General features: G+C 37.3%; 1 protein-coding gene across 2 annotated transcripts in view; it reads right to left on the reverse strand.

The window, feature by feature from the left end:
- The window catches only part of PPP3R1 (protein phosphatase 3 regulatory subunit B, alpha), a 75,669-nt gene that overhangs the window by 38,683 nt on the left and 9,635 nt on the right, over positions 1–27,351 (reverse strand). The gene's annotated exons all lie outside the window — the stretch shown is intronic.

Here is a 27,351-nt window from a genome sequence, read left to right on the forward strand (position 1 = left end):
AAAACAAATAATACTGTAGAAAGAGTTCTTGAATCAAACTGTTCTGATTTATGGCTCTGTCACTTAGGATTTATGCAAATATTTGATTGCAATATATTTTAAATATTTTCTACACCCTAAATATGTTATATGCCAAATTTTAACACATTAGGGACTGTCAATGCTCCAACTTGTCTTGCTAGGTGAATTGATTTTGCGGTAGAGCTTAGAACAAAGATCCCCTTGCCAACTGTAACTGAAGAGTTTCCTGAGACTACAAAATGAGCTGTTAAAAAGAAAAAAACAGAAATCTGTTACCATTTTTCCCTGTATTGAAACGTAATTTTCTATATGCTGAGCAACTAAAATAAGAAAAATATTAATGGAAAGGTGAGTCTAACTTGACAGTCAGCCACTTGAAAACCATTTCAAATTTTTCTTTTCATACAAAGTCTTATTTCATGAATAGACCCTAACTTAACATAATTTATCTGAACCTAATTTATATATATAAAAAAAGTAAACCTATCCGTTTTCTATACCAGGATTTTACATTAAATATATTTAAGGAAAAAAGTGTTCTAGAAAAACAGAAGGCCGGGCGCGGTGGCTCACGCCTGTAATCCCAGCACTTTGGGAGGCCGAGACGGGCGGATCACGAGGTCAGGAGATCGAGACCATCCTGGTTAACACGGTGAAACCCAGTCTCTACTAAAAATAAAAATAAAAAATTAGTCGGGTGAGGTGGCGGGCGCCTGTAGTCCCAGCTGCTCAGGAAGCTGAGGCAGGAGAATGGCGTAAACCTGGGAGGCGGAGCTTGCAGTGAGCTGAGATCCGGCCACTGCACTCCAGCCTGGGCGACAGAGCGAGACTCCGTCTCAAAAAAAAAAAAAAAAAAGAAAGAAAGAAAAACTAGGGACCTGGGTCAATACCTACATTTAACAACTCTGAGAACTGGGCCCAGGGAGGTCAAATATCTGCTGGAAGATCACACCATTTGATCAGCAGTGGAATCAAAAGTAGTTCTAAATCTAAAACAGTAAAAATCCGAAGTAGTGTAACAGACTCAGAAGTAGAATCATTAAGATCTTTAAAATCGTCTATAGAATTTAAAGTAACATAAGTTAAATTTTTAAAGTTCAGTGGCAAATTGAATACCAAGCATCCTATATTCTATTTATCTAACCTTGACCCTGCCTAGCAATTAAATAGCAATAAGTATACAGTTGCTATTAATTCAAGTGTACAATTAACATTGGTATATTTAAATATATATCTTCAGAAGCTATTGAAAACCTAAATTTTTTTTTTTAGTATGGCTGGCTTTTAAACTCCTCAACATACCTTTAATCCTATGTAAACTTAAAGTCTAATCAGTAAGTTACAGCATTCAATTAACTGACATGGTACCAATAGCTACTCTTTTTCTTGCAAGTTATAGCAGATAATTGCAATTTTCCATAACTGGTAATATTAGGTCACTTTAAATATCAAATGTATGTTAAAGTGAGGATAAAAGGAAGCAAACATTAATAAAGCTTGATATTAATGAATAGAGATGGATTTCTGCTTATTTTGCACATTACTTAATTGATCTTAATATTCTTACCATGATTCTTATCTTCACTGCCTTACATATTCTTGTTTGTCTTAATTTTTTGTATGCTTTTTTTGTTTTCCTTATTCCACACTACCTTAAAGTTAAGTACGTTTCTTGCAAGACTCTCAAGAGCATACCAGTATTTTATTTACTAAATTTTGCACTGTCACTGTGAGGTTTTTTTTTTTAAATAAGTATCATTACTGTTTTATAAGTAGGTAAAAAGTAGTTATGTGGTAGTTTCAAGCAGGATTTTAAAACTAGGTCCTTTTTTCTCCAGCCCACTAACCTTTAGAGTGTTATCAATTCTTTGTAAACGATACCATCTATCTCACCTATTTATCTGTATCACTCCCAACTAGACAACGCCCACAAGACCTAAGAACCAACCAGGCCAGGGCTCCTAAGGACTTTCCCATTAACAAGGAATAACTCGTTGTGCTCCTAAACTTGGAATCCATATATCCAAAACACTATTGCAACCACAATCTGTCCCAAACTGACCACATCACATCCCTGCTAAAATTCAATAGTTCCCACTGCCTTCACAATAAAAACTAACACTTTTTAGAAAGCTAAGTAAAATCCTTTAATTAAGACAACTCGTATCTCTGTAGTCACTCTCCCAAGCAGCACCACCATCTCTACCCTACATTCCCCACTTTTTACTCTATAGTCTGTATTGTTTGAACTTTTACAGCAAGAATGTCTTCATAGTTTACCTTCCATTTAAAAAGGGAAACCAAAGCAAAACATGGCAATATAAAGATAATTTTGTCAATATGGTCAATATAATTTTGTTCCATGTTCAGTCTTCCTCATGCTTAGTCACTAGTAAAAAAACAGGAGTTTTGGAGATTCCCCTTTATATTCCTCTCCCCATCCCCTCATGGTCAGCTTCTTAAGCTACTAGCTGGGAGTATTACATTTATCAGTAATTGTTTCATTCAGGTTTGGCGTGTGGGCTCTAGTTTATTGATCCCTGAATCTAATGCATAATTACATTTAAACAAAAAATACACATCCGTTTGTAAATTATTATATCAGACTTAACTGGAAAAAACAGCATTTCTGAAGGTAAATTAATTCTTCAGTGAATTTCTAGCCGATAGCTCCAGTCTAGGATTGGGAAATACTAAAATAATGATAGATACTGTGAGAGAAACACCCAATAAGGTACTGACATTTACTTCTAAGAGAACCACTCAACTGGGGGGAAAAAAAACCATAAAATTACATCTAAATATGAAAAAAGTTCTAAAGCTAACATGTTTTAAGTTTATATAAGAAAGCTTGAAGAATTCAAGCATCATCTCACATGACCAAGTTACTGACAAGATCACTCGATGATGAGGTCCTTAAATAAACCCACTTGCCTTAAGTTCAAGATAGACTTTCCTTACACTATACTGATTTAAAAATTCAGTAACATCTGCCTATGAAGGAGAAAAGCTACACGAACCACTCGACCAGTGTTTAAAAAACTACTAAATCAGAAAAATTTTATCAAACAACATTCATCAGGCATTATCTGTGAGTCCCAGCTTACTATCTGGAGAAAGTTTCCAGGTTGCAGCACAGGAATGGGGAACAGAAACACAGTCCCAAGACATTGCCGAATTGAGAAGTCAGAGATACATGAAGTTTGCAAGGCCAAGGAGGTTAGACTTATGAGGAAGAGTACTTTAGAAAAGGGAGACGCATGAGAGACCTTTGGAGATCTGCATAAAAGTCTCCTCCAGTCTCTGCTTAAGTCTGAGAGGAAACTTCCCAAGTCCAGGAAAAGAACTAGTAGCAGGTTGAGTAACTTTTGGGAGTTTGCGCAGAGCTAGGAATAGTTCATGATCCCATAAGCCAAAATGGAGAAACTTCTAAATACACAGGGAATTGGGTCCAGTCCTCAGAACGACTACATTGGCCATGAATTAAAGGCTGTTCCAAACTTACCTTAAGAAAGATAGAAAACAAGTCTCAGATCAAATTTGGGTCTTAGTAACTTAAGCAGATGACAAAACAAACTCTTACATTCTTTAAAGGAATAAAACAAAATCTAGCACAACAGCATAAAATTCACAATGTATGACACCCAATATAAAACATAATAGGATGCTACAAAATGGATGAACCTCAAAATCATGGTAAGTAAAAGCCAAAAACAAAAGGCCACGTATTTTATGATTCCATTTATATGAAATATACTGATAAAGAAAATACACAGAAACAGAATGTAGAGACTGGTGGGTGCCAGTTGCTGGGGGAGGAGGAATGGTGAACAATTACTTTTTGGCTATGGGGTTTCCTTTTAGGGTGATGAAAATATTTTCAAACAACATAGAGGTGGTGGTTGTACTACATTATAAATGTACTAAATGCCAGCCTGAGCAACATGGCAAAACACCATCTCTACAAAAAATACAAAAAAGGCTGGGCGTGGTGGCTCACGTCTGTAATCCCATCACATTGGGAGGCTGAGGTGGGCAGATCACTTGAGGTCAGGAGTTCAAGACCAGCCTGGTCAACATGGTGAAACCTCATCTCTACTAAAAATACAAAAATTAGCTGGGCATGGTGGCGGGTGCCTGTAATCCCAGCTACTCGAGAGGCTGGGGCAGGAGAATCGCTTGAACCGGGGAGGTGGAAGCTGCAGTGAACAGAGATCGTACCACTGCACTCCAGCTTGGGCAACAAAGCGAGACTCCACCTCAAAAACAAAAACAAAAATATGAGCCAGGCATGTTGGCATATGCCTGTAGTCTCAGCTACTCAGGAGGGTGATATGGGACAACTGCTTGAGCCGGGAGGTCAAGGGTGCAGTGAGCCACGAGCACACCACTGCATTCCAGCCTGGGCAACCAAGCAAGACTTTGTCAGTAAGTAAGTAAATAAATAAATAAATGTCACTGAACTGTTTACTTTTAAAATGATTTTGTTATGTGAATTTCATGTCAATAAAATGTTTTACTTGCTGTTTAAAGAAATAATGGCTCCAAATCTTCCAAATTTGATGAAAACTTTAAATCCCCAAATCCAAGAAGTTCAATGAACTCTAAGTAGAAGAAACATAAAACAAAAAACACACATACACATAATAAATTGCTGTGACACAGAAAATCCTAAATATAATCAGAGAGGAAAAAAGATTAACTACATACATATAACAAAATTACTACAGCATATTTCTTCTTAGAGACACCAAGGACAGGAAACAATGGAATCTGTTTAAAGTGTTAAAAAAAAAAAAAAAAAACTATCAGTTTTTATATCCAGCAAAAACATCTTTCAAACATTATGGCAAATGCTTTTTCCAGATAACAAAAACTGAAAGGAAAGATTAGGCTCCAACATATATTCACTACAAAAAAAAAGTCAAAAGAAAATTCTTCAGGCAGAAGAAAAATGGTATCAGATGGAAAGCTGGATCTAGACAAAGAAATGAAGAATATCAGAAATGGTAAATGGTAATTATAAAAGACATTTTTCTCATTTTTAAATGTCTTTAAAATATGACTATTTAAAAGCAAAAATAATGTATTGTGGGGTATATAAAGTGAACATATGACAACAGCACAAAAGGGCAGGGAAAAAACGAATGCATGCTGTTGTCAGGATTTTACACTGTAAAAGAAACACTGTACCATTATTTGAAGTAGAGCATGGTATATTAAAGATGTATATTGTAAACTCTAGAACAGCTTTAAAAAAAAGGAGACAAAATAAAATGGTATCATTGTGATGGTTAATTTTGTGTCAACCTAACTGGGTCAAGGGATGCTCAGCTATCCAGCTAAACATTATTTCTGAGTGAGAGTCTGCTAGGGTGTTTGTGGAAGAGATTAGCATCTGAACTGGTGAACTAAGTAAAACTGATTGGATAATATCCTATCTGTCCAGCACCTGAATAGAACAAAAAGGCAGAAGATTGAATTAGTTCTCTGCCTCACTGCCTGAGCTGCAAAGTCAAGCTTTTCCTTCTCTCAATGCTCCTGGTTCTCAGGCCTTCAGACTCAGACTAGAATTTACACTATCAGTTCTTTAGCTCTCAGGACTTCAAGCTACAGCACCAGCTTTCCTGGGTCTCCAGCTTACAGACAGCAGGAGCAGAACTTCTTAGCCTCCATAATCATGTGAGGCAATATACAATAAATCTCTTTCTAGACATATGTATCTCCTACTGCTTATTTCTCTGGAGAACCCTGACTAATATAATCAGAAAAAATAATCCAAAAAAAGGCAGACAAATAGGTACAAAGAAACAAAAAGAAAATAAGAAACATAAGAAATAGCAAGAAAGCAGATTTAAAAGCAAACATTTTGAGAATTATACATTTCATAATGCTAAAAAGAGCCAATTCATCAGAAAGATGAAGTCCAAAAACATACCAATCCTACACAAATTCTTTCAGAAAGCAGAAAGTAAGGGTACTGTCCTGAACTCATTTTATGAAGCCAGCATTACTGTGATGCCAAAATCAGACAATATCACAAAAAAAGAAAACTATGGCCGGGCATGGTGGCTCACGCCTATAATCCTAACACTTGGGGGGGCCGAGGCAGGAGTATCACTTAAGGTCAGGAGTTCAAGACCAGCCTGGCCAACATGGTGAAACCCATCTCTACTAAGAATACAAAAATTAGCTGAGCATGATGGTAGGCATCTGTACAATCCCAGTTACTCAGGACGCTGAGGCAGAAGAATCGCTTGAACCTGGGAGGTGGAAGTTGCAGTGAGCTGAGATCATGCCACCACACTCCAGCCTAGGCAACAGTGCGAGACTCCGTCTCAAAACACAACAACAAAAAAAAGAAAACTATATCTAATGTTTCTCTATGACCAATAATGTAAAAATCCTTCAGAATATCTTAGCAAATTGAATCGAAAAATAAACATCATGACCAACCAAGGATTATTCCAGCAATGGAAGGTTGGTTTAATACTCAAAACTAATGTGATTCACAACATTAACAGAGAAGAAAGAAAAAACCACACGGTCAACCAAACAGATACAATAAAACCATCTGACAAATTCCAACGCCCATTTTTGATAAAACAAGAGTAACTCAGCAAACTAGGAATATTTCTCAATCTATAAAAGGTTATCTACAAAAATTCTTCAAAAAGTGTTATATGTAATAAGATTCTCCCTAAGATTAGAACAAGATAAAGACATCTGCACAAATACAGAAGGCAAGACAAAAGAAACAAAAGGTATGCAGACTGAAAAGGAATAAACTGCCTTTAGTTGCAGATGACATAATTGTGTATGTACGTAAATCCTAAGCAAATTACTAAAAAGCTATCAAAGCTAATAAATGAATTAAGCAAGACGGCAAGATAAAAGGTCAATATACAAAAGTTAAATATATTTCATATTCTGGAAACAAATGGAAAACGAAATTCAGAATACACTTCCATTTATAAAATCATCAAAAATACAAAATACTTAGAAATAGTTAATAAGAGATGTGCAGGGAGAAGACTATAAGACATAGCTGAGAAAGATCTAAGAAAATCCAGCTATATTTATTAATAGATGAGAAGGCTCAACGTTGTTAAGATGGCAATTCTTCCCATAATGATCTGCATATAGAAGACAATCCCAATAAAAATCCCAGCAGAATATTTTACAGAAATCAATAAACTAATTCTAAAATCCATATGGAGATGCAAAGAACCTAAGAGCCAAGGGATCTGAATGAAAAAGAAGAACAATGGTGAAGGACTTACAATATCTGACTTAAAGAGTTATAAAGGGCTGGGTGCAGTGGCTCTCACCTGTAATCCCAGCACTCTGGGAGGCGGAGGTGGGTGGATCACTTGAGGTCAGGAGTTTGAAACCAGCCTGGCCAACATGGTGAAACGTTGTCTCTACTGAAAATAAAAAAAATTAGCTGGGCATGGCGGCAGGCACCTGCAATCCCAGCTACTCAGGAGGCTGAGGCAGGAGAATCACTTGAACCTTGGAAGCAGAGGTTGCAGTGGGCCGAAATCGTGCCACCGCACTCCAGCCTGGACGGCAGAGCAAACTCGTCTCAGGGGGAAAAAAAAAAGTTATAAAGCTAGTCATCAAAAGAGTGGTACTGGTGTAAGAACAGACAAAGATCAATTGGACAGAATAAAGTAAACACACACACACAATTTTCAAGAAAGGTTTCCAGGTAATTAAATGGGGGAAAAAAATCTTTGCAACAAATGATGCTACAACAACTAAATAGCAATATGCAATTAAAAAAAAAAGGACGGCCGGGTGCGGTGGCTCAAGCCTGTAATCCCAGCACTTTGGGAGGCCGAGACGGGCGGATCATGAGGTCAGGAGATCGAGACCATCCTGACTAACACGGTGAAACCCCGCCTCTACTAAAAAATACAAAAAACTAGCCGGGCGAGGTGGTGGGCGCCTGTAGTCCCAGCTACTCGGGAGGCTGAGGCAGGAGACTGGCGTAAACCCGGGAGGCGGAGCTTGCAGTGAGCTGAGATCCGGCCACTGCACTCCAGCCTGGGCGACAGAGCGAGACTCCGTCTCAAAAAAAAAAAAAAAAGGACACAAAGATTTGAACAGATATTTCACAACAAAAGATATGATTAACATCAAATAAACACATGAAAAGACGTTTAATATCACTAGACATTAGAAAAAGGCAAGTTAAAACCAAAGTGAGATATTACTATACAGGCATCTAGCATAATAAATATGTCTATAATTTTAAAATGGACATACGAAGTATTACTGAAGATGTGGAATAAATGATTATGTGGTGAACAGAATTCTTAGCCCTTTGAAATTCTGAATCCCTTGTATACATACATTTTCTCCCAATTACCAAATCGAACACTAATCTAGTTACTGCTGCAGAAGGATTTTGCACATGTAATTAAGGTCCCAAATCAACCACCTCTGGATAAGATTTATCCAGGTGGCCCTGACCCGTAAGAGCCCTTTAAAAGCAGTTTTCCTTGTGTGGTTTAAGAAGGTGAAAATGAAAAAGTCAAAGCGGGAGAGGAATTCAACACAAGGGAAGTGGAAGGGCCACATGGCATTGAATGCAGGCAGCCTGACAGGGATGAGAGTGACCTCTAGTGAACAGGAGCAAGGAAACAGAGTGCTCAATCTCACAAGGGCAAAGAGCTGAATTCCGCCAATAACGTGAACAGCTTGGAAAGCACACTTCCCCAGAACCCCTGGAAGAGAACTTGGTCTGGTTGGCACCTTGATTTCAGTCTTGTGATGCTCTGAAGAGAACCCAGTCACGCAGTGGTGAGCTTCTGATTTACGGAACTATGAAATAATAAATGATTGCTGTTTTAAACTACTATGTTTATGGGAATTTGTTACACAGCCAACAGAAAACTAATAACCAAACTTACAGTGTATGTGGCTAAAAGTAAAAACATTGACATACCAAAGTGTTGGTGAAGATGCAGAGCAAATGAAAATTTTATATCTTGCTAGTGAGAACTCAAAACTGTACTGCCATTTCAGAAAACAGTGTGTTGGACTCTTAGCGTAACCGGAAATGAAAACATGTCCACACAAAAATTTGTACTCACATGTCCACAGCAGCTTTATTCAGCTTTATTCTCAATAGACCAATCTGGAAACAACCTAAATGTCTTCAACTGGTGAACAGATACACTGTTATATCCAGACAACAGAGTACTATTCAGTAATGAACAGGAAAAGACTACTAATACACCCAATAACATAATGAATCTCAAAAGCAATACGCTAAGTGAAAGAAACCAGACACAAAAAGCTATGCGCTGTATGGTTCCATTTATAAATGCTACAAAAAAACAAACTACAGTAACTGAAAGTTCAGGGGTTTTGGGGTAGAGGGGGAGAGCAGGGAGTGAATGAAAAAGGTACCAGGTAACATTTCAGGGTGATAGACCTATTCTACATCTTGTCTGTGGTGATTACAAAACTATATACATTTATCAAGGCACATTAACCATACACTTAAAACTAGTTTTTATTATAGGTAAGTTGCACCTCAATAAAGCTGATTTTTTTAACTCAATATATTAAGGACCTTAGTCCCAAATATAATGGAATTGCTTAATACATAATTTAAGTCTCCAGTTAAGAAACAATCTCATCACTTTCTTTAAAATAATCAAGTTTCACAGCTGTCATATTATTCAAAATTCAAACTATATGGATTTATTTTTATAAGACACATTTCAAGGTAATGTATTCATAGCAAATAACATTTTCCAGATTAATCTTACAGAATCATGAGAAACCAAAACTTATTTACATTTACAGTAATCTTGACATTTATAATTCATCCCTTAGTCTCTCCTTCCCTGATTTTAAATTCCATGAAGGCACCAACTGTCTTATTACCTTTTGATATTCTTTGCCAGATTTAACATTGTCCTAAATTTACTTTAAAGGAAGAATGTGATTAGGTGCATGGTAAAAGTCTGGAACAGTTTAAGTCCTATTTAAGCATCAATGCGCTGAAGTACAAGGTTAGATTAAGGGCATTAGAAGACCCAAATTCTTAAAAGTCCAGTTATTAAAGCACTTTAGATTTTCTCTTTCCTTTTGATGCTCACTTTTCATAATGAGTATTAAGCATTTGGATCTGCATACATTTTAAATAAGCAAACAGTACTCTAATACTGAAGTAATATTTATAGTTCACAAAGAGTCTACAACCAAATAAGGAAATGTTGTCATCTCTTAAAGTCTACTAGATAAAGATAAATGTCTAAATATTCTGACTGCATATCCTCTGAAATATTCAAAGCTTTACAGAATGTATCCATAAAATTTATTTTTATTCTTTCAAACCTTGTCACTTTAAGATCAAAGCAACTCTAAACCAAAGAGAAGCAAGTTTTTTTCATTTCTTTGCCAGAAAAATTTTTTAGATAATATTTTCCTGATTCCTACTGATTTCGGATCCCAAAACTGACAATCGTAATAGAATTTTTTTAAATGTTGAATAACATGAACTTGAAGAAAGTTACCTTAGGAATCAATCCAAATGTCTTTACCTGCTGAAAGACAGCTTGATGACTGCACAATTAATGTAATTATTATAATGAAATTAGTTTTTTCTACGGTAAAGTCACCGACCATCTTAGTAACTGTTCTAGAACAGATTCTCCCTCTTCTTAAGAAATACAAAGCAAAAGGCATAAAACCATGGATGCATGTATGTCAGGGACAGGGAGTGAAAAGATCAAAAGACAGAAACAGGAGATAAAAATCAATCATACCAATGACAGATCCAAGCTTCTTTAATGATTTTAGGAGGGGGGAAAAAAAACCCTAAAAATTTCTAGTCTGATAAATGCTGCCATAATTACAATCTATAACTTGTTTGAATCCATCCAGCAAATGTATGAAGGCACATAATATATGTTAACTATTTTAAAGATCCTATTACTCACTTTGACAGTTAAAACATATTTCCCATTAAATGACACCTACACCTACATTACCCCCACTCCTGTTTTTCCTTCTACTATTTAATGTTAACCACAATTTTTGTGTTTATCTTGCATTGTGCACAATTTCGCTGAACTTATTCATTAGTACTGTAAGTTATCTTTTGTAGATTTCTTGAAATTTTTCTATGTAGATAGTCATACCATCTGCAAATAGGATCTGTTTTTCTTCTTTCCAATCTGTATGCCTTTATATTCTTTTCCTGCCTTAATGCACTGGCTAGAACTTTCAGCACTATGCTGAAAAGAGCTAAAATCCTTGCTTTGTTACAGATCTTACAGAGAAAGTACTCAGTCTTTTGCCATTAAGTATAATGTCAGCCGTAGGTTTTCACAGATGTTCTTTATTCAACTGAGAACATTTCCCTCTACATTTTTCTAAGTTTTTGTTTTGTCTTGGGTTTTATTCTTTAGCCTGTTGATATAATTATACAGACGAAGTTTCAAACAGTGAACCAGCTTTGCACCCATAAAACAATCATAACTGATTATGGTGTATAATCTTTTAAAAGTATTAACTCTATTTGTTAATGTTTTAAGGGTTTCTGCATCTACACTGACATGAGGATGTTGATCCATAGTTATCTTTTTTGGATTTTGGTATCAAGGAAACAGGGCTACTCAAATTCTATTTCACACTGGAAGAAGTGTGATAGTTTGTGTTTAAGGAACTGGTTCATTACTTCAAAGTTGTCAAATTTATGTGTATAGAATTAGTTATAGTAATCCCTTATCTTTTTTCACATCTGCAGGGTCTACAGTGATGTCCCCTATTTCATTCCTTATAATGGTAATTTCTTTCTTATTACTTGTCAGTCTTATTTATGTTTTTGAAGAATGAGCTTTTTTTTCTGAGATGGAGTCTTGCTCTGTCGCCCAGCCTGGACTGCAGTGGCGGGATCTAGGCTCACTGCAAGCTCCGCCTCATGGGTTCACGCCATTCTCCTGCCTCAGCCTCCAGAGGAGCTGTACTACAGGCAACCACCACCACGCCAGGCTAATGTTTTTGTATTTTTAGTAGAGACGTGGTTTCACCATGTTAGCCAGGATAGTCTCGATCTCCTGACCTCGTGATTCGCCCGCCTTGGCCTCCCAAAGTGCTGCAATTACAGGCTTGGGCCACCGCGCCCGACCAGAATGAGCTTTTTGTTTCGAAGGTTTTTCTCTATTGTTTTTGTTTTTTTATTTCATTTACTATTTCCTTCCTTCTGCTCGCTTCAGGTAGATTTTTCTCATCTTTTTTTCTAGGTTCTTGAAGTGGGAGCTTAGATTGATTTGAGGGGTTTTTCTTTTCTTTTTCTCAATTGTGTGCATTTAGTGCTATAAATTTCCCTCTCTGGACTGATTTAGTTGTATTCCACAACTTTTGGTATGCTGTATTCTTATTTTCGTGAAGTTCAATGTATTTTTTTTAAATTTCCCTTGAGACTTCCTCTTTCACTCATAAATTATTTGGCAGTGTTTAGAGATTTTCCAGTTATCTATTATTGATTTCTAGTTTGATTCCACTTTGGTAGAACACATTTGATTTCAATTCCTTAAAATGTATGTTTATGTTTTTTGGGGGGTTTTCTGAGACAGGGTCTCCCTATCACTCAGGCTTGAGTGTAGTGGCATGACATGGCTTACTGCAGCCTTGAACTCCTGGGCTTGAGTGATCCTCTCCCACCTCAGCCACTCAACTACAGGCATATGCCATCGTGCTCAGCTAATTTTTTTTTTTTTTTTTTTTTTTTTTTCATGGAGACTGAGTCTTTTTACATTGCCCAGCTCGTCTCAAACTCCTGGCCTCATGCAATCCTCCCGCCTTAGCCTCCCCAAGCATTTAGGATTATAGGCATGAACCACCATGCCCAGCTGAGGTTTACTTTTATGGCCCAGGACATAACTTTCCTTGCTATATGTTCTCTAGTCACTTGAAAAGATGAAGCATTCTATAAATTAGATAGTACTGGATGATTACATTGTTGAGTATCTTTCTATATCCCCCTTGCTGATTTTCTTGCTTGGTTATTCCATCATTTGCTGAGAAATAGGTGTTGACGTCTCCAACTATAATTCTGGACTTGTCTATTTCCCTTTTCAGTTCCATCAGTCTTCATGTATTTTGCAGTTCCACTGCTAACACTTTTAAAACTGCTATGTCTTCTTAGTGGATTAACCCTTCTATCATTATATAATGCCTAGTCACTTTCTCTGGTAATTGCTTTGTTATGAGGTCTACTTTATCTAATATTAAATATAACCGTACCTGCTTTCTTTGGATTAATGTTTGCATGATAAATCTTTCTCCTTCCTTTCACTTTTAACATGCCTATATTGTTATATTTAAAGTACATTTCTTACAGAAATCTTATGATTGGGTAATGTCTTTAATTCATTCTGCCAATATGTTTAATTGGGGTGTGTATGTGTGTGTGTGTGCATACATACATATATTTGGAAACAGGCTCTCACTCTGGAGTGTAGTGGCACAATCTTGGCTCACTGCATCCTTCACCTCCCAGGTTTAAGCGATGCCCCCATCTTAGTCTCCTGAGTAGCTTGGACCACAGGCACTCGCCACCATGCCCAGCTAATTTTTTGTATTTTTGGTTGAGACAGGTTTCACCATGTTGCCCAGACTGGTCTTAAACTCCTGAGCTCAGGCAATCCACATGCCTCAACCTTCCCAAGTGCTGGGATTACAGTTGTAAGTCACCATGCCCGGCCTTCATTTCTGTTTTCTTTATCCTGTCTCCTGGTGGGTTAAACTTTTTTTTAATTCCATTTTGATTTATCTATAATGCTTCTGCACGTATCTCTAGAGTTTTCTTAGTGGTTGCTCTATGTACATTATACAGATAACTTTTCACTATCTTATTAGTTCATCATTTTACCCTCCCCCTGCTCACAGCTATCTTAAATATTTCCTCTACATACCTTTAGAACCACATCAGTGTTGTAATTTTTGCTTCAACACTCAAACACAATTTAAAAACTCAAAAGGAGAATATCTATTGTATTTACCCATACTTTCACACTTCGAATTGTTCCTTCCTCTTTCCTGATGTTCCAAGATTCTTTTATCACACCCCTTCTGTTTTCAGAATGTCTTTTGTTACCTTTCTAGGGTAAGTCTGCTGGTGACATAGTCTCTTAGTTTTCCTTCATATGAGAATGTCTTGATTTCCCTTTCATTCCAGAAGGATGTTTTCTCTAGATACAGGTTTCCGAGTTGACAGTCCTTTTCTTTCAGCACTTGAAAAATGTGAAATTTCCTTCTGGCCTCTATGGTTTCTGATGAGAAAACAGCTATCATTTGAACTGTTGTCCCCATCTACATGAAGTGTAATTTCTCTCGTGCTCATGTAAAGACTTCTCTTGTTTTTATAAGTTTGACTTTGAGATGTCTTGGTCTGGATGTCTACAGGGTTTGTCCTGTTGAACATTCACTTGGCTTTTTAAAACTTAGTGTCTTTTGCCAAATTCGCAATATTTTCAGCCATTATTTCCTTAAGTACTTCTTCAATCCTGCCCTCTCTCTTCCTCTCCTTCTGTGACTCTGACAACACTGAGGTTCTGTACATTTTTTTTCTTTTTCAGTCTGTTTTCTGTTGTTCAGATTGGGTAACTACTTCTGCCCACTAGTTCACTGACCTTTCCTCAGTCTGTTTGCTATTAAGCCTACTCACTGGGCTACTGTATTGGTTATTATATTTTTCAGTTCTAAAATTACCATTTGGTTTTTCTGTATGTCTTCTATTTTTTTGCTGAAGTTTTCTTTTTTTTTTTCCCTGTTTCATGTACATCAGTTTTTTCTTTGAGTGACACAGGTTTGCTTATTTTTGAGAAAATGTGTGCCAAATACTCAAGTGTGAATAATAGATTTTATTAGTTGTTCTCGCTAGTAGTTTTGGTATTCTACGAAAAAAAGCAGCTAATTCAGCTTATAAATCACACAAGTGCTTGTTTTTCCTCAAAACTACAATTACGATTTCACATGTAAAAGTAGTGCTTTACACTTTTTATCATAGAGAATATTTAAAATATGTGTAGTTACTGGTTGAGATTTAACAAAATAGTGCTTTATCAGTGATATTCTTAAGAAAAAGTGGTGTTTTTTAAAACTGCAAGTACACAGTAATAAAGAATACAACTTCTAGTAAAGTAGGGTGCTCCTGTTTCAATTCATGCTAAGGTACCATCAAGTTTTACTAATGATTGCTTTTGCACCATCAGTACAAATAGAAACACAGTAAAGACAAGTCATGTTTTAGTGTTATCATGAAAACAATTTTGACCTCATGTGCTCCCCAGAAAGTGTCTTGGGGATCCCCAAGTATCCATGAACCACTCTGAAAACTGCCAATCTAACCTTAAGATTTAGTTAGGCCGGGCACCGTGGCTTATGCCTGTAATCCCAGCACTTTGGGAAGCCAAGGCGGGTGGATCACTGAGGTCAGGAGTTCAAGACCAGCCTGGACAACATAGCAATACCCCATAACTACTAAAAAAAATAATAATAATAATAATACAAAAATTAGCCAGGCGTGATGGCAAGCATCTGTAACCCCAGCCACTCAGGAGGCTGAGGCAGGAGAATCACTTGAACCCGGGAGGTGGAGGCTGCAGTGAGCCAAGATCACATCACTGCACTCCAGCCTGGGCAACAGAGTGAGACTCTGTCTCCAAAAAAAAAAGTATTTAGATTTTGCCCTTAGGGAGTATGAACATGTAAAGAATTGAAAGAGAAATTTATCAAAGAAAAAGAAAACCCACACGGCCACAGAACCAGTGGGCTATGGATCTACTCTATTTGTCTTAATATTCTATTATAGTGGGTTTTTTTTTTTTTTGAAACAGAGTCTCGCTCTGTCACCCAGGCTGGAGTGCAGTGGCCGGATCTCAGCTCACTGCAAGTTCCGCCTCCTAGGTTTACACCATTCTCCTGCCTCAGCCTCCCGAGTAACTGGGACTACAGGCACCCGCCACATCGCCGGACTAGTTTTTTTTTTATTTTTTTTGGTAGAGATGGGGTTTCACCGTGTTAGCCAGGATGGTCTCGATCTCCTGACCTCGTGATCCACCCGTCTCGGCCTCCCAAAGTGCTAGGATTACAGGCTTGAGCCACTGCGCCCGGCCCCCCTTTTTTTTTTTTTGAGACAGAGTCTTGCTCTGTCACCTAGGCTGGAGTGCAGTAGCATCCAGGCTGGAGTGCAGTGGCATGATCTCAGTTCACTGCAGTCTCCACCTCACAGGTTCAAGCAAGTCTCCTGCCTCAGCCTCTCGAGTAGGTGCGATTACAGGCATGCACCACCATGCCCAGCTAATTTTTGTATTTTCTATAGAGACAGGGTTTTGCCATGTTGGCCAGGCTGGTCTCCAACACCTGATCTCAGATGATCCACCCCACCTCAGCCTCCCAAAATGCTGGGATTACAGGCTTGAGCCACCACGCCTGGTCTCTATTTTATTTCTATAATAATCTATATTATCCTATAATACATATCACAAAGATATCCTGGTAAGGCTACTATCTACTATAATCTACTATAATACACAATCACAAATACTTTCTTATTTACTTCTTTCTTATTTCTTATTCACACAAAAGCAGACCACATTATTCTGAGTTTCTCTCTTATAGAAAAATATTTTCTCAGTAACCACACAATTACTTTGGCTATGGATGAGACAAGATTCTATCTTAACTAATACCTAAATTAAATGCAAAGAGATGTTTCCACACATGGCATCAGTTTCTCATTAACTCACTACACTGCAAGCTCCATGACAGCAAAGAACTTGTGTGTTTTATTTACTCTTCAGTTCATGATACAGAGAATAAAATAAATATTTTTGAATTATCATTAACTATGTTTTTATAAGTACTTATTAAGTAAATCCCTTTTATTTCTTTGGGAAAATATATTGACTCCAAAACAACTGCAGTTTTAGTTTTACAGTCCACTTGCAAGTGGATCTTCCTCTGCATGCCAACCACAATTTTTCTATTTCTAGGAATGAGACCTCCAACATTTAGGCAAATTCTCAAGACTGAGTATTATGTCCAAAAAGGTAAAAATAATATTTTACAAATTGCTTAGTACACTGCAATCAATTAATAAAGCTAAATATTCAAAATCAACACCTAAAATCTGATAGCTCTTTTCTTCTAGTTTTCTTCTAACCATGGAATTTCTTTTCTACTATTCTTTAAGTTCTAAAATCCTTCAGATACCTCAGATAAACTAATTTACATTTCAAAGACTTTTTTCAAACTGAACACAGAATAAATGTTGCTTTCTCAAGTTTCAAAAGATTTTTTTAGGTAGAAACTAATGGTCTAGAAAGTAATCCTTAAAAGTTAACTCTGTGACTACAAACAGGGATGGAAAAAAGAAAGATAAAATTTACTGAATACAAAAAAACAGAGAAATAACATTTACATGCTGAGCACTCTATTAAAAGACTTTACATACATTATCTCATTTATCCTCCCAAACAATCCCCTGGGTAAACAGAGGTTATTAAGAAGCTTAAAGCTGGGCGCAGTGGCTCACGCCTGTAATCCCAGCATTTTGGGAGGCCAAGGCAGGCGAATCACCGGGTCAGGAGATCAAGACCATCCTGGCTAACACGGTGAAACCCCGTCTCTACTAAAAATACAAAAAAATTCGCTGGGCGTGGTGGTGGGCGCCTGTAGTCCCAGCTGCTACTCGGGGAGGCTGAGGCAGAAGAATGGCATGAACCCAGGAGGCGGAGCTTGCAGTGAGCCGAGATTGCGCCACTGCACTCCAGCCTCGAGGACAGAGCAAGACTGGTCGCAAAAAAAAAAAAAAGAAGCTTAAGCAGCTTGCACAAGGTCACGCAGCTGGTAGTGGTAGAGACCAAATTTGAACTCAAGCTAATATAAATCCCGTAACATTCTTACCAACATATAAAGCCACAGCCTTTCTGGATTATACAAGAGGAGCAAGAAGTTATTGCAGCCATTTTCTTCTCATCTTAGAACACTTAAATGCAAGTGGTTTGTTAAACTGCCAACTCACACTGGCATAGCAATTTTAAATGTCTTCCATATATCTAAAACAGTAGTCACAATCACAGAAACATGACAGTGAGAGGGTGTCAGACAGGTGAAGACAGCTGAGGAGTAAATGGATGAAAAATGTGAAATACTATTACATGGAAACTTTCCAACAACTTCTTGCAGGTAGCAACAATAACTTGGTACTACTTTCTATTTTAAAAACACATATAATAACCCCCTCAAAAACCAGAAAATTATATATGTATGGCATTTTCAACAATTATAACTGAGAAAGTAATCTCAAAACAACAAATAAAGTCCTGGCAATGGGACAGTTTGGATAATGGTAAGATACCATATTGACTACGACCACAGGAAATAGCTGATGTAGAGAGAAAACTAAAGGTTAGTAAAATTGAGGTGGTCAACAAACACTAAAGCTAGAATGTCCATAAAGATGTACAGTGATGGTGGAACACAGAGGGATATGTGAGACAGGTACTTAAATTCTGAATGAAAAATTGAGTAACGAGAAAGATTTGAGTTAGCAATGAGAACAGATAAATGGCTTAGCAGGAAAATGAAGAATAATCTATTATGGCCCTAGGTCAATAAGCCTACTACCTGTTTTGTTTTTATTACAGCTCTATTGAGATATAATTTATATACTATACAAACCATCCATCTAAAGTATACAACTCAATAGTTTTAGTACATTCATACCATTATGCAACCATCACCACAATCAGATTTAGAGCATATTTATTCCCCCAAAAGCCTGGATCTACTGGCAGTCATTCCCCAACTCCCCCGCGGGCCAGCCCTAAGTAACCACAAGGTCACGCAGCTGGCAGTGGTAGAGACCAAATTTGAACTCAAGCTAAGTTCAAGTCAGCCCTAAGTAATCACAAATCTACTTTCTGACTCTACGTATTTGCCTATTCTGGATATTAAATACAAATGAAATTATACAATATATGATCCTTTATGACTGACTACTTAGTGGAGTCTTTTCAACGTTAATTTAATGTGTTGTAACAAGTATCAACACACTTTTTACTGGTGAACATTTCGTTCGTACGGACATACCATATTTATCTATTCATCAGTTAACAGACATTTGGACTGTTTCCATTTTTGGCCATTATGAATAACATTATTATGAACATTCATGTCCAAGTTTTTCAATTCATTTCACATGTTTCATTTCTTTTAGGTATATGCCTAGGAATGGAATTACTAGGTCATATGGTAACTATGTTTGACATTGAGGAATTATTTTCTAACGCAGTTATAAACATTTACATTCCCACCTGCAAGGTTTGAGGGTTCCAATTTCTCTACATCCTTGACAATACTTATCAGTCTTTTTTGATTATAACTATCCTAGTGGGTGTGAAGTGTTATCTTGTTGACATTTTGATTTGCAATTCTCTAATGACTAATGATGTTGAGCATCTTTTTATGCACTACTGACATCTGCATATCTTCTCTGGAGAAATATCTACACAGAACCCTTGCCCATTTTTAAACTGAGTTGTCTTTTTATTGCTGAGTTACAAGAATTATTTATATATCCTGAATAGAAGTTTCTTATCAGATATGATTTTGAGAAACTCTCCCTTTCTGAGCATTGTCTTATTTTCCTGTCCTTTGAAGCTTAGATTTGTTAATTTTGATGATATACAATTTATCTTTTTTTCTTTCATTTCTTTCAATGAAAGAAAATGGTTTTGGTATATTAAGAAACTATGTGTCACCTGCATTTGTAAAGTTTTATTGGCATACTGCCATGCTCATTCATTTATGTACTGTCTATAGCTGCTTCACACTACAATGGCAGAATTGAAATGCTGCAACAGACTGTATGCCTCATAAGCCTAAAATATCTATTATCTGGTCCTTTGCAGAAAAAGTTTTCCAACTCATGATCTAAAACAATGCCAGCAACTCCTAATTACCCCTAACCTAAAATGAACAGCTATGCTCCACCTGAAAGAGCTTCAGGGGAGATGACAACCTTCAGAGAGGAAGCAGAATTTTGGTTACAGTAACTAGACAGATTATTTTGGTGAGGAGAATGACAACATGAGGGGGTAGCTATGTACTGGTGAGGGAAGAGGTCAGTATAACATCAGAAGCCAGATATAGTGGTTTTTTTTTGTTTTGTTTTGTTTTTTTCCCCAGTAATCTGGGACCTTTATTCAGAGTACCTAATAAAATGGTGATGAGGTTGTTTTTACTATCATATGGCCTAGACTCCGGTGATGGAAAATAATCTAGGGGCAGGTTATAAAAACTTAAATGCCAGAGTAAGGAATGTGGCCTTTTTCTAGTATGCAAGGGCCATTGAGAATACAATGAGACCTAAGGAAAAACCTTCTATGAGACTTTTAAGAAAGTTTTGCCCCTTAAGCATTCCTTGCTCTTCTTCGGCCAGATGTTGCTGTCTAAACTTGGGGCAGCCCTCTGCTGACATGCAGAGAAGCTTTAAAGTAAGCAGGGCTTATGTTCTTGATGAAACTGAACTGCTTTCTCAAGTTTCAAAAGATTTTTTTTAGGTAGAAACTAATGGATCTAGAAAGTAATCCTTAAAAGTTAACTCTGTGACTACAAACAGGGATGGAAAAAAGAAAGTTAACATTTACTGAACACAAAAAAAACAGAGAAATAACATTTACATGTTGAGCACTCTATTAGAGACTTTACATACATTATCTCATTTATCCTCCCAAACTGAACTGCTGAACCAACCCTGTAACTCTCTGGCTCTGAGCTTCTCATTCTGTGAAATAACAAACTGCTTATTATTTAAGTCACTTTTAGTTAGCTATTGTTACTTGTAGCCAAAAATACCCTGATACATTCTTGACTGCTAATCACTACATTTCTGAATAGTGGGCTGCACAGAAATTAGGATTATGAAACCTAGACCTGCCAAGAATACTACATACTGGTTTCCAGTAGTTCAACTGATTCTTAAAAAAATATAAACAGCATTTTACAATTTATCAAACATCTTAATTACCTACACCAACATTCAGAAGAACTGTGAGGCGGGCAATCTTTAGGTTATTTTACAAATACAAGTTTTTTTTTTTTTTTGAGACGGAGTCTTGCTCTGCCACCCAGGCTGAAGTGCAGTGGCCGGATCTCAGCTCACTGCAAGCTCCGCCTCCCGGGTTTATGCCATTCTCCTGCCTCAGCCTCCCGAGTAGCTGGGACTACAGGCGCCCGCCACCTCGCCCGGCTAGTTTTTTGTATTTTTAAGTAGAGACAGGGTTTCACCGTATTAGCCAGGATGGTCTCGATCTCCTGACCTCGTGATCCGCCCGTCTCGGCCTCCCAAAGTGCTGGGATTACAGGCTTGAGCCACCGCGCCCGGCCCAAGTTTTTTTTTAGAGTACTCCAAAACAGGCCTTCCAATTCCACAGCCCAATCTTGCTCTACCAAATCATGTTACTTCCCATAATATCAAATTAAATTTACTGATAAGCAATGTAATCAACAACAAAATTACAGTATTCTTTCAGCACTTGAACAATTATTTGACATTATACAATTCCATGAGTAATGTGACCAGAATGAATAATAAAATGCCAAAACAGCTGCTACATGTTAAGTTCAACCTGCACAAGCAGAGTAGCCAGAAGAAATCTAGCAGTTTATAGTAGCTCTACTGAAGCACTCACTATATCATTTTAACATTTCCCTCCACAGTTTCTGGGGCTGTATCTTTTTTTCATTCATCTTTATACCTGAAACTATGTTTGATATATCCAGTAAGTGAACATTAAATGTTTGCTAAGTGAAGGATATCAAAGATGTAGACTTGTACTAACACTTTACTAGCTGTTCTAGAATCTCCAGAACAACAACAAAAAAAGGCCATGATAAATCAGCTTAGGTAAACAAAGGAAAACACTGTTCATAAATTTTGAATTTCCTTTATTTATGAAAATGTTTATTTACCCTTTACAAATGAAAGTAACACCCTGACATATAAGTCTCTACTCACATATGTAACAAGAATTTTGAAGCATAAAAGAGGCTCTCTTTTACAATCAATAGCATTTTCCCTTCTGGTAGCTCTCCCATTTGTGCCTAACACACTGGGGGTTTTCTAAACATTTGTCCACAGGACTTGCAAAGGTCTCCCTAGTCCTAGACGATAAATATAACTTGCTCCACTGCACTTCTGCATTAAGTGACAGATACCACAACAGCCATTAGATTTACAAAGATGAAAAAAACGCATCCACCGCCCTTGAGGAGCCAACAGCTTAGGAGGGCAGGCAATTAAACATAATGAAATATGGAAGGTACCAGTGAAAGTTACTTACAAATGGCCATTAACTGCCTGGGAGAGTTGGGAACATTTTCACAGAATGCCACTGTGGATCTTGACGTTTGCCAGACAGAGAAAGGGGAGAGACATTGCCGACAGAAGAAAGAGTGCAAAGGCACCAATAAGTGAAAAAGGATTAGGCATCTGAGAAAGCAGCAGTTTGAACTAGTTACAGCATTAAGGATGGCTAGAAGTAAGGGTCAGAGGCTGAGTGTCATGCAAAACAGTTTAGATTTTTAATTCTGGAAGATGTAGCCTTGACTTTCAAATCAAAGCACTGACATAAGATTCCCTCATCCAAAGAAAAACTCTCATGGCAATAGCTAAGGCAGAATGAAGGAAGAAACTACAGGCAAAAACAAAAAAGAATTATGTGGGCTATCAAAATAGCCCACCTGAGAAATAAATGAAAGCACGACAATGTCAGTGGCAACGGGGATGAAGAAGTAGCAGATTCAAGAGGCATTTGGGGGATCTAAATGAAAAGACATGTTTGCTATATAACATGGTATTTATGTTCCTCAGAAAAAATTCATATTCTTAAAACCACCCATTAAAAATAACATGGCTTAAGGAAAATTTGGTCCAGAAAAGACACTTAAAAGCTATGCAACTTTGTAACCACAGTACTAACAAAAACAATACAAATCCTAATAAAAATATTAACGTGAAGATGTGCTGAATAAACATAATAAAAGACTTTTCAAAGGTACAAACGAAAGTAACAGAAAAAGGTATAACGATCATTTGAAGCAAAGTTATCAAAACAAGGAAAAAATGCATAAAGATCTAGAAGAGTTGTGCAATACGCTGTTCCAACACAGATAAATAGCCAGTATGAGTCCAGAGGAAGGATGTGAACTAAATGGACTGTATACAGTACCATATTATGTAGCTTGCTGCTTTCAGCTGTGTTACTATATTTTGAATTCATCTACCACCACTTGGTGGCATAAAGCATTAATATGCTGCGAATATTATGTTTCCCTGTTTACTGAGAATAAGTCAATTTGTGTTACAGAAATAAACAATATATTAAGTGCAACTGAAAAATGCCTTAAGACTTAGTAGTGAAGTCTTAAAGTAGTGAAGAGATAAAAAAGTATGACTGTACAAGGTTTCCAGGTAAAAGTGCATGGATGGACACTGTCTCCATTAAGAAAAAAATAGAGAATAATGAAGCATCAATATGAAGATAAATGAATGTGGTTTTGGTTATATTTAGTTGAGTTTGAGATGTCTTAGAAATATCCTTATTTAAGTAGTATCCAGTAAGCAGAACTATGAACAGGAGAAGAGAACAATGTGGACTGAAAAATATGAATGAATCATCAGTACACAGGAAATAGATGAAACTCTGAGGGAAAAAAGGAATTTGTGCATTCACTCAAGAAGTATTTACTGAATTTCTATAATGTGTAGGGTCCTATGCTGGCAGCGGCGGCATATAAAAGTTGTTAAATTAGCTTAAATTTGGCCTCAGGATGCCTCTGAACTTGAGTCCTTACATAACCACAGCCTGCCTCAGTAAACCAATTGAAAACCTAAGAGTACACAGATGGTCCCTAACTTAAAGCGTTCTGACTTACGATTTTCAACTTTACAATGGTACCCATACAACCATTCTGTTTTTCACTTTCAGTACAGTATTCAATGAATTAAGTATTACAAAACAGGCTTTGTGTTATCTATTTTACCAACTGTAGGCTAATGTAAGTGTTCTAAGCACATTTAAGGTAGGTTAGACTAAGATGTACATTAGGTGTATTCAATGCATTTTCAGCTTACAATGGGTTTATCGGGATGTAACCCCAACGTAAGTCAAGGAACAGCTGTAATTTTACAACACAGCTGAGTCTCAGTCAATTACAGCAGCCCAGCTTCAGTCAATCGCAGGCAACCCATGACTCAAATAAGGTAAATGACCTGTAACCAATTAAGCGCTGTACCTCACTTCTGTCTTATACTTCACTTCTATTTTCTATCTTTAAATACTACTTGACCATGTTGCTGGTTGGAGTTCTTAGATCTGTTCTGATTCTCAGAGCTATCCCACACACAGATTTTTCTTTCTCAAACTCTGCTAAATTGAACTTGTATAAAGATTGTTTCCTTTTAACAGATGAAAAACAAGACAGACAAGCTGCCCATTCTCACAGAGTTCACATTAAATCATGGGGAGACAGAAAGTGACCCAATACCTCAAAACTAATCAATTATGTGCTACAACGGAAACATTAAAGGTACTAAAAGAGTATAACATAGAACATGAACCTGACCTGCTCTGGAGTGTGTGGCTCCCACTTAACTGAGGGACTTTTGAGGCATTCCTGTAGCACACGCAAAGGTTCGGATGGTGGAATAAACATAGCAAACAATACTGGGTCAAATGACACGAGGCCAAGTGGCTAGAGCATAGAAAACAAGTAGTAACATGGTGGAAGAGACAGAAGTAAGCAGATGTAGAATTTATGGAGTCTTATAGGCTACGTTAAAGATTTTAGTCTTTATAATGCCAGAATTTTAAACGGGAAAGTAATACAAACATATATGAGAGAGTCTTGGATCAAACCTAGATCAAAAGCTGGCAACAGACTAAAAATGGTCAGAGAGGTAGAAATGGCAACTAGCAACAGTAGAAAAGGTCACAGAAGCCAAAAGAGGAGAATTTCAAGAGTTCCCAACAAGGTCCAACATTACAAAGCAGAAAAATGTTAAACCAAATGCATTTAATGAATTCCTACGGGATCTCCAGACACTCTACAGTGGTCCCTCAGTATCCACTGGGAACTGGTCCCACTTCCCCACCCCCACCCCCACCCCTTAGAAACCAAACTCCACAGATGCTCAAGTCCCTGATATAAAACGGCACAGTATTTGAATGTAACCTATGCACATCCTCCTGTATACTTTAAATGACCTCTGGATTATTTGCAATATCTAATACAATGTAAACAGTATTTATACTTAATTTTTATTTGTATTATTTTTCATTATTTATTTTTTTCCCAAATATTTTCAATCCATGGATCCGGAACTTATGGGTATGGAAGGCCAACAGTATACTGTCACCACAATTTAAGGTGTTGTTATTCCCACTTTTGATACATATGTACTGCACTAATAAGGTCTAGAGAGCTTATGATATTTGTTCAAGGTCACATTGTTAATAAATGGCAGAGCCAGAATCTAAATTCAGATGTTCCCAACTCCAAATCTCATGCTGGTAATTAGAAGATTACTGACAATGTGGCTGGGCACAGTGGCTCATGCCTATAATCCCAGCACTTTGGGAGGCTGAGGCAGGCAGATCACGAGGTCAGGAGCTCGAGACTAGCCTGACCAACATGGTGACACCCTGTCTCTACTAAAAATACAAAAATTAGCCAGGCATGGTGGCACATGCCTGTAATCCCAGCTACTCAGGAGGCTGAAGCAGAAGAATCACGTGAACACAGAAGTCGGAGGTTGCAGTGAACCGAGATTGTGCCACTGCACTCCAGCCTGGCCCACAGAGTAAGACTCCATCTCAAAAAAAAAAAAAAAGATTACTACTAATGGAAGTAAGTTTCATTGACATGCAGGTGCAAAATCATTGTAGACAAGCAGTATCTAATGGAAATTTCTGCCACAATGGATATGTTCTTTATCTACACTAACACAGTAGCCACTAGCTAAATGTAGCTATTGTGTACTTGTAGATATTGTGAATGAAGAACTGAATTTATACTTTTACTTAACTTTAATTAACTTTAACATTTAAACAACCAATATAACTAGGGTCTTCTGAATTAAACATCACTGAACTGTGATGGACTGAAAAACAAGAAATGTGCCGGGCACGGTGGCTCACGCCTGTAATCCCAGCAATTTGGGAGACTGAGGCAGGCAGATCATGAGGTCAGGAGTTTGAGACTAGCCTGACCAACATGGTGAAGCCCCATCTCTACTAAAAATACAAAAATTAGTCAGGTGTGGTGGCACATGCCTGTAACCCCAGCTACTCAGAGGCTGAGGCAGAGGAATCGCTTGAACCCGGGAGGCTGAGGTTGCACTGAGCCAAGATTGTGCCACTGCCCTCCAGCCTAGACAACAGAACGAGACTCCATCTCAAAAAAAAAAAAAAAAGCAAGAAGAAAAAGAAAAACAAGAAATGTACGAACAGATGTTAACAGTCCAGAAACAAGGTAAAAGCAGCGTGACTGCCAGAGAGCGAGACAGAGCTGAAGTATTCCTCTGCTTATAAGCTCACTCTTTACTTGAGAAAGAGTACGTTAGTAATTTATAATTCATGAAATTCTATTTGTTAAGGAACATAGGTACACCATGAACAAATATATAAGTACAGATTTCTCTTATTATCCATTATCACGTGTTTTTCCAGAGATTCCAATTTTTATTCAAGATTGCCTTACAAGATATACTAGACAATGCCAACCTACTGCACGCCTAAAATAGGGGCTTGCTTATGGCATTACACTCTGGAGGATATGCAAGAAAAGCATCCCTGAATCTAGACACATTAAAAATAAAGTATTAGTGGATAGTGCTAGTAAGGGCCAAGGGTAACATCCTTTCTGCAGGCTGCTATGCTTCATTCTATTGCAACTAGGTTTTAAAATGCATACCTAATTCTAACATAAAAATAAAAATGAATACTCTGTGTTTAAAGAGCTGGCCAACGCACCAGTGATTTTATTAACACCAGAAAAACAAGTCAGTGTGACATCTCATCTACCGGAATGTTTTTTGGGGATACCAACAGGGCTACCAATGTGGCCCTCTTTTCACTACTTACAAGAAATGTTTAAAAAACAAAACAAAACTCTATGAGGAAGAAAAGTACAGGAATCTATGAATTGTTTAAATTATTAGTGCTAAACTTCAAAAGATTTCCTACAGAAATCTTCAAACATTTTAAATATTTCATAGTACAAGACTATAAA

Source organism: Trachypithecus francoisi, unplaced genomic scaffold, assembly GCF_009764315.1.
Source record: "Trachypithecus francoisi isolate TF-2019V2 unplaced genomic scaffold, Tfra_2.0 Lachesis_group17, whole genome shotgun sequence".
In the NCBI taxonomy this organism is placed as follows: Eukaryota; Metazoa; Chordata; class Mammalia; order Primates; family Cercopithecidae; genus Trachypithecus; species Trachypithecus francoisi.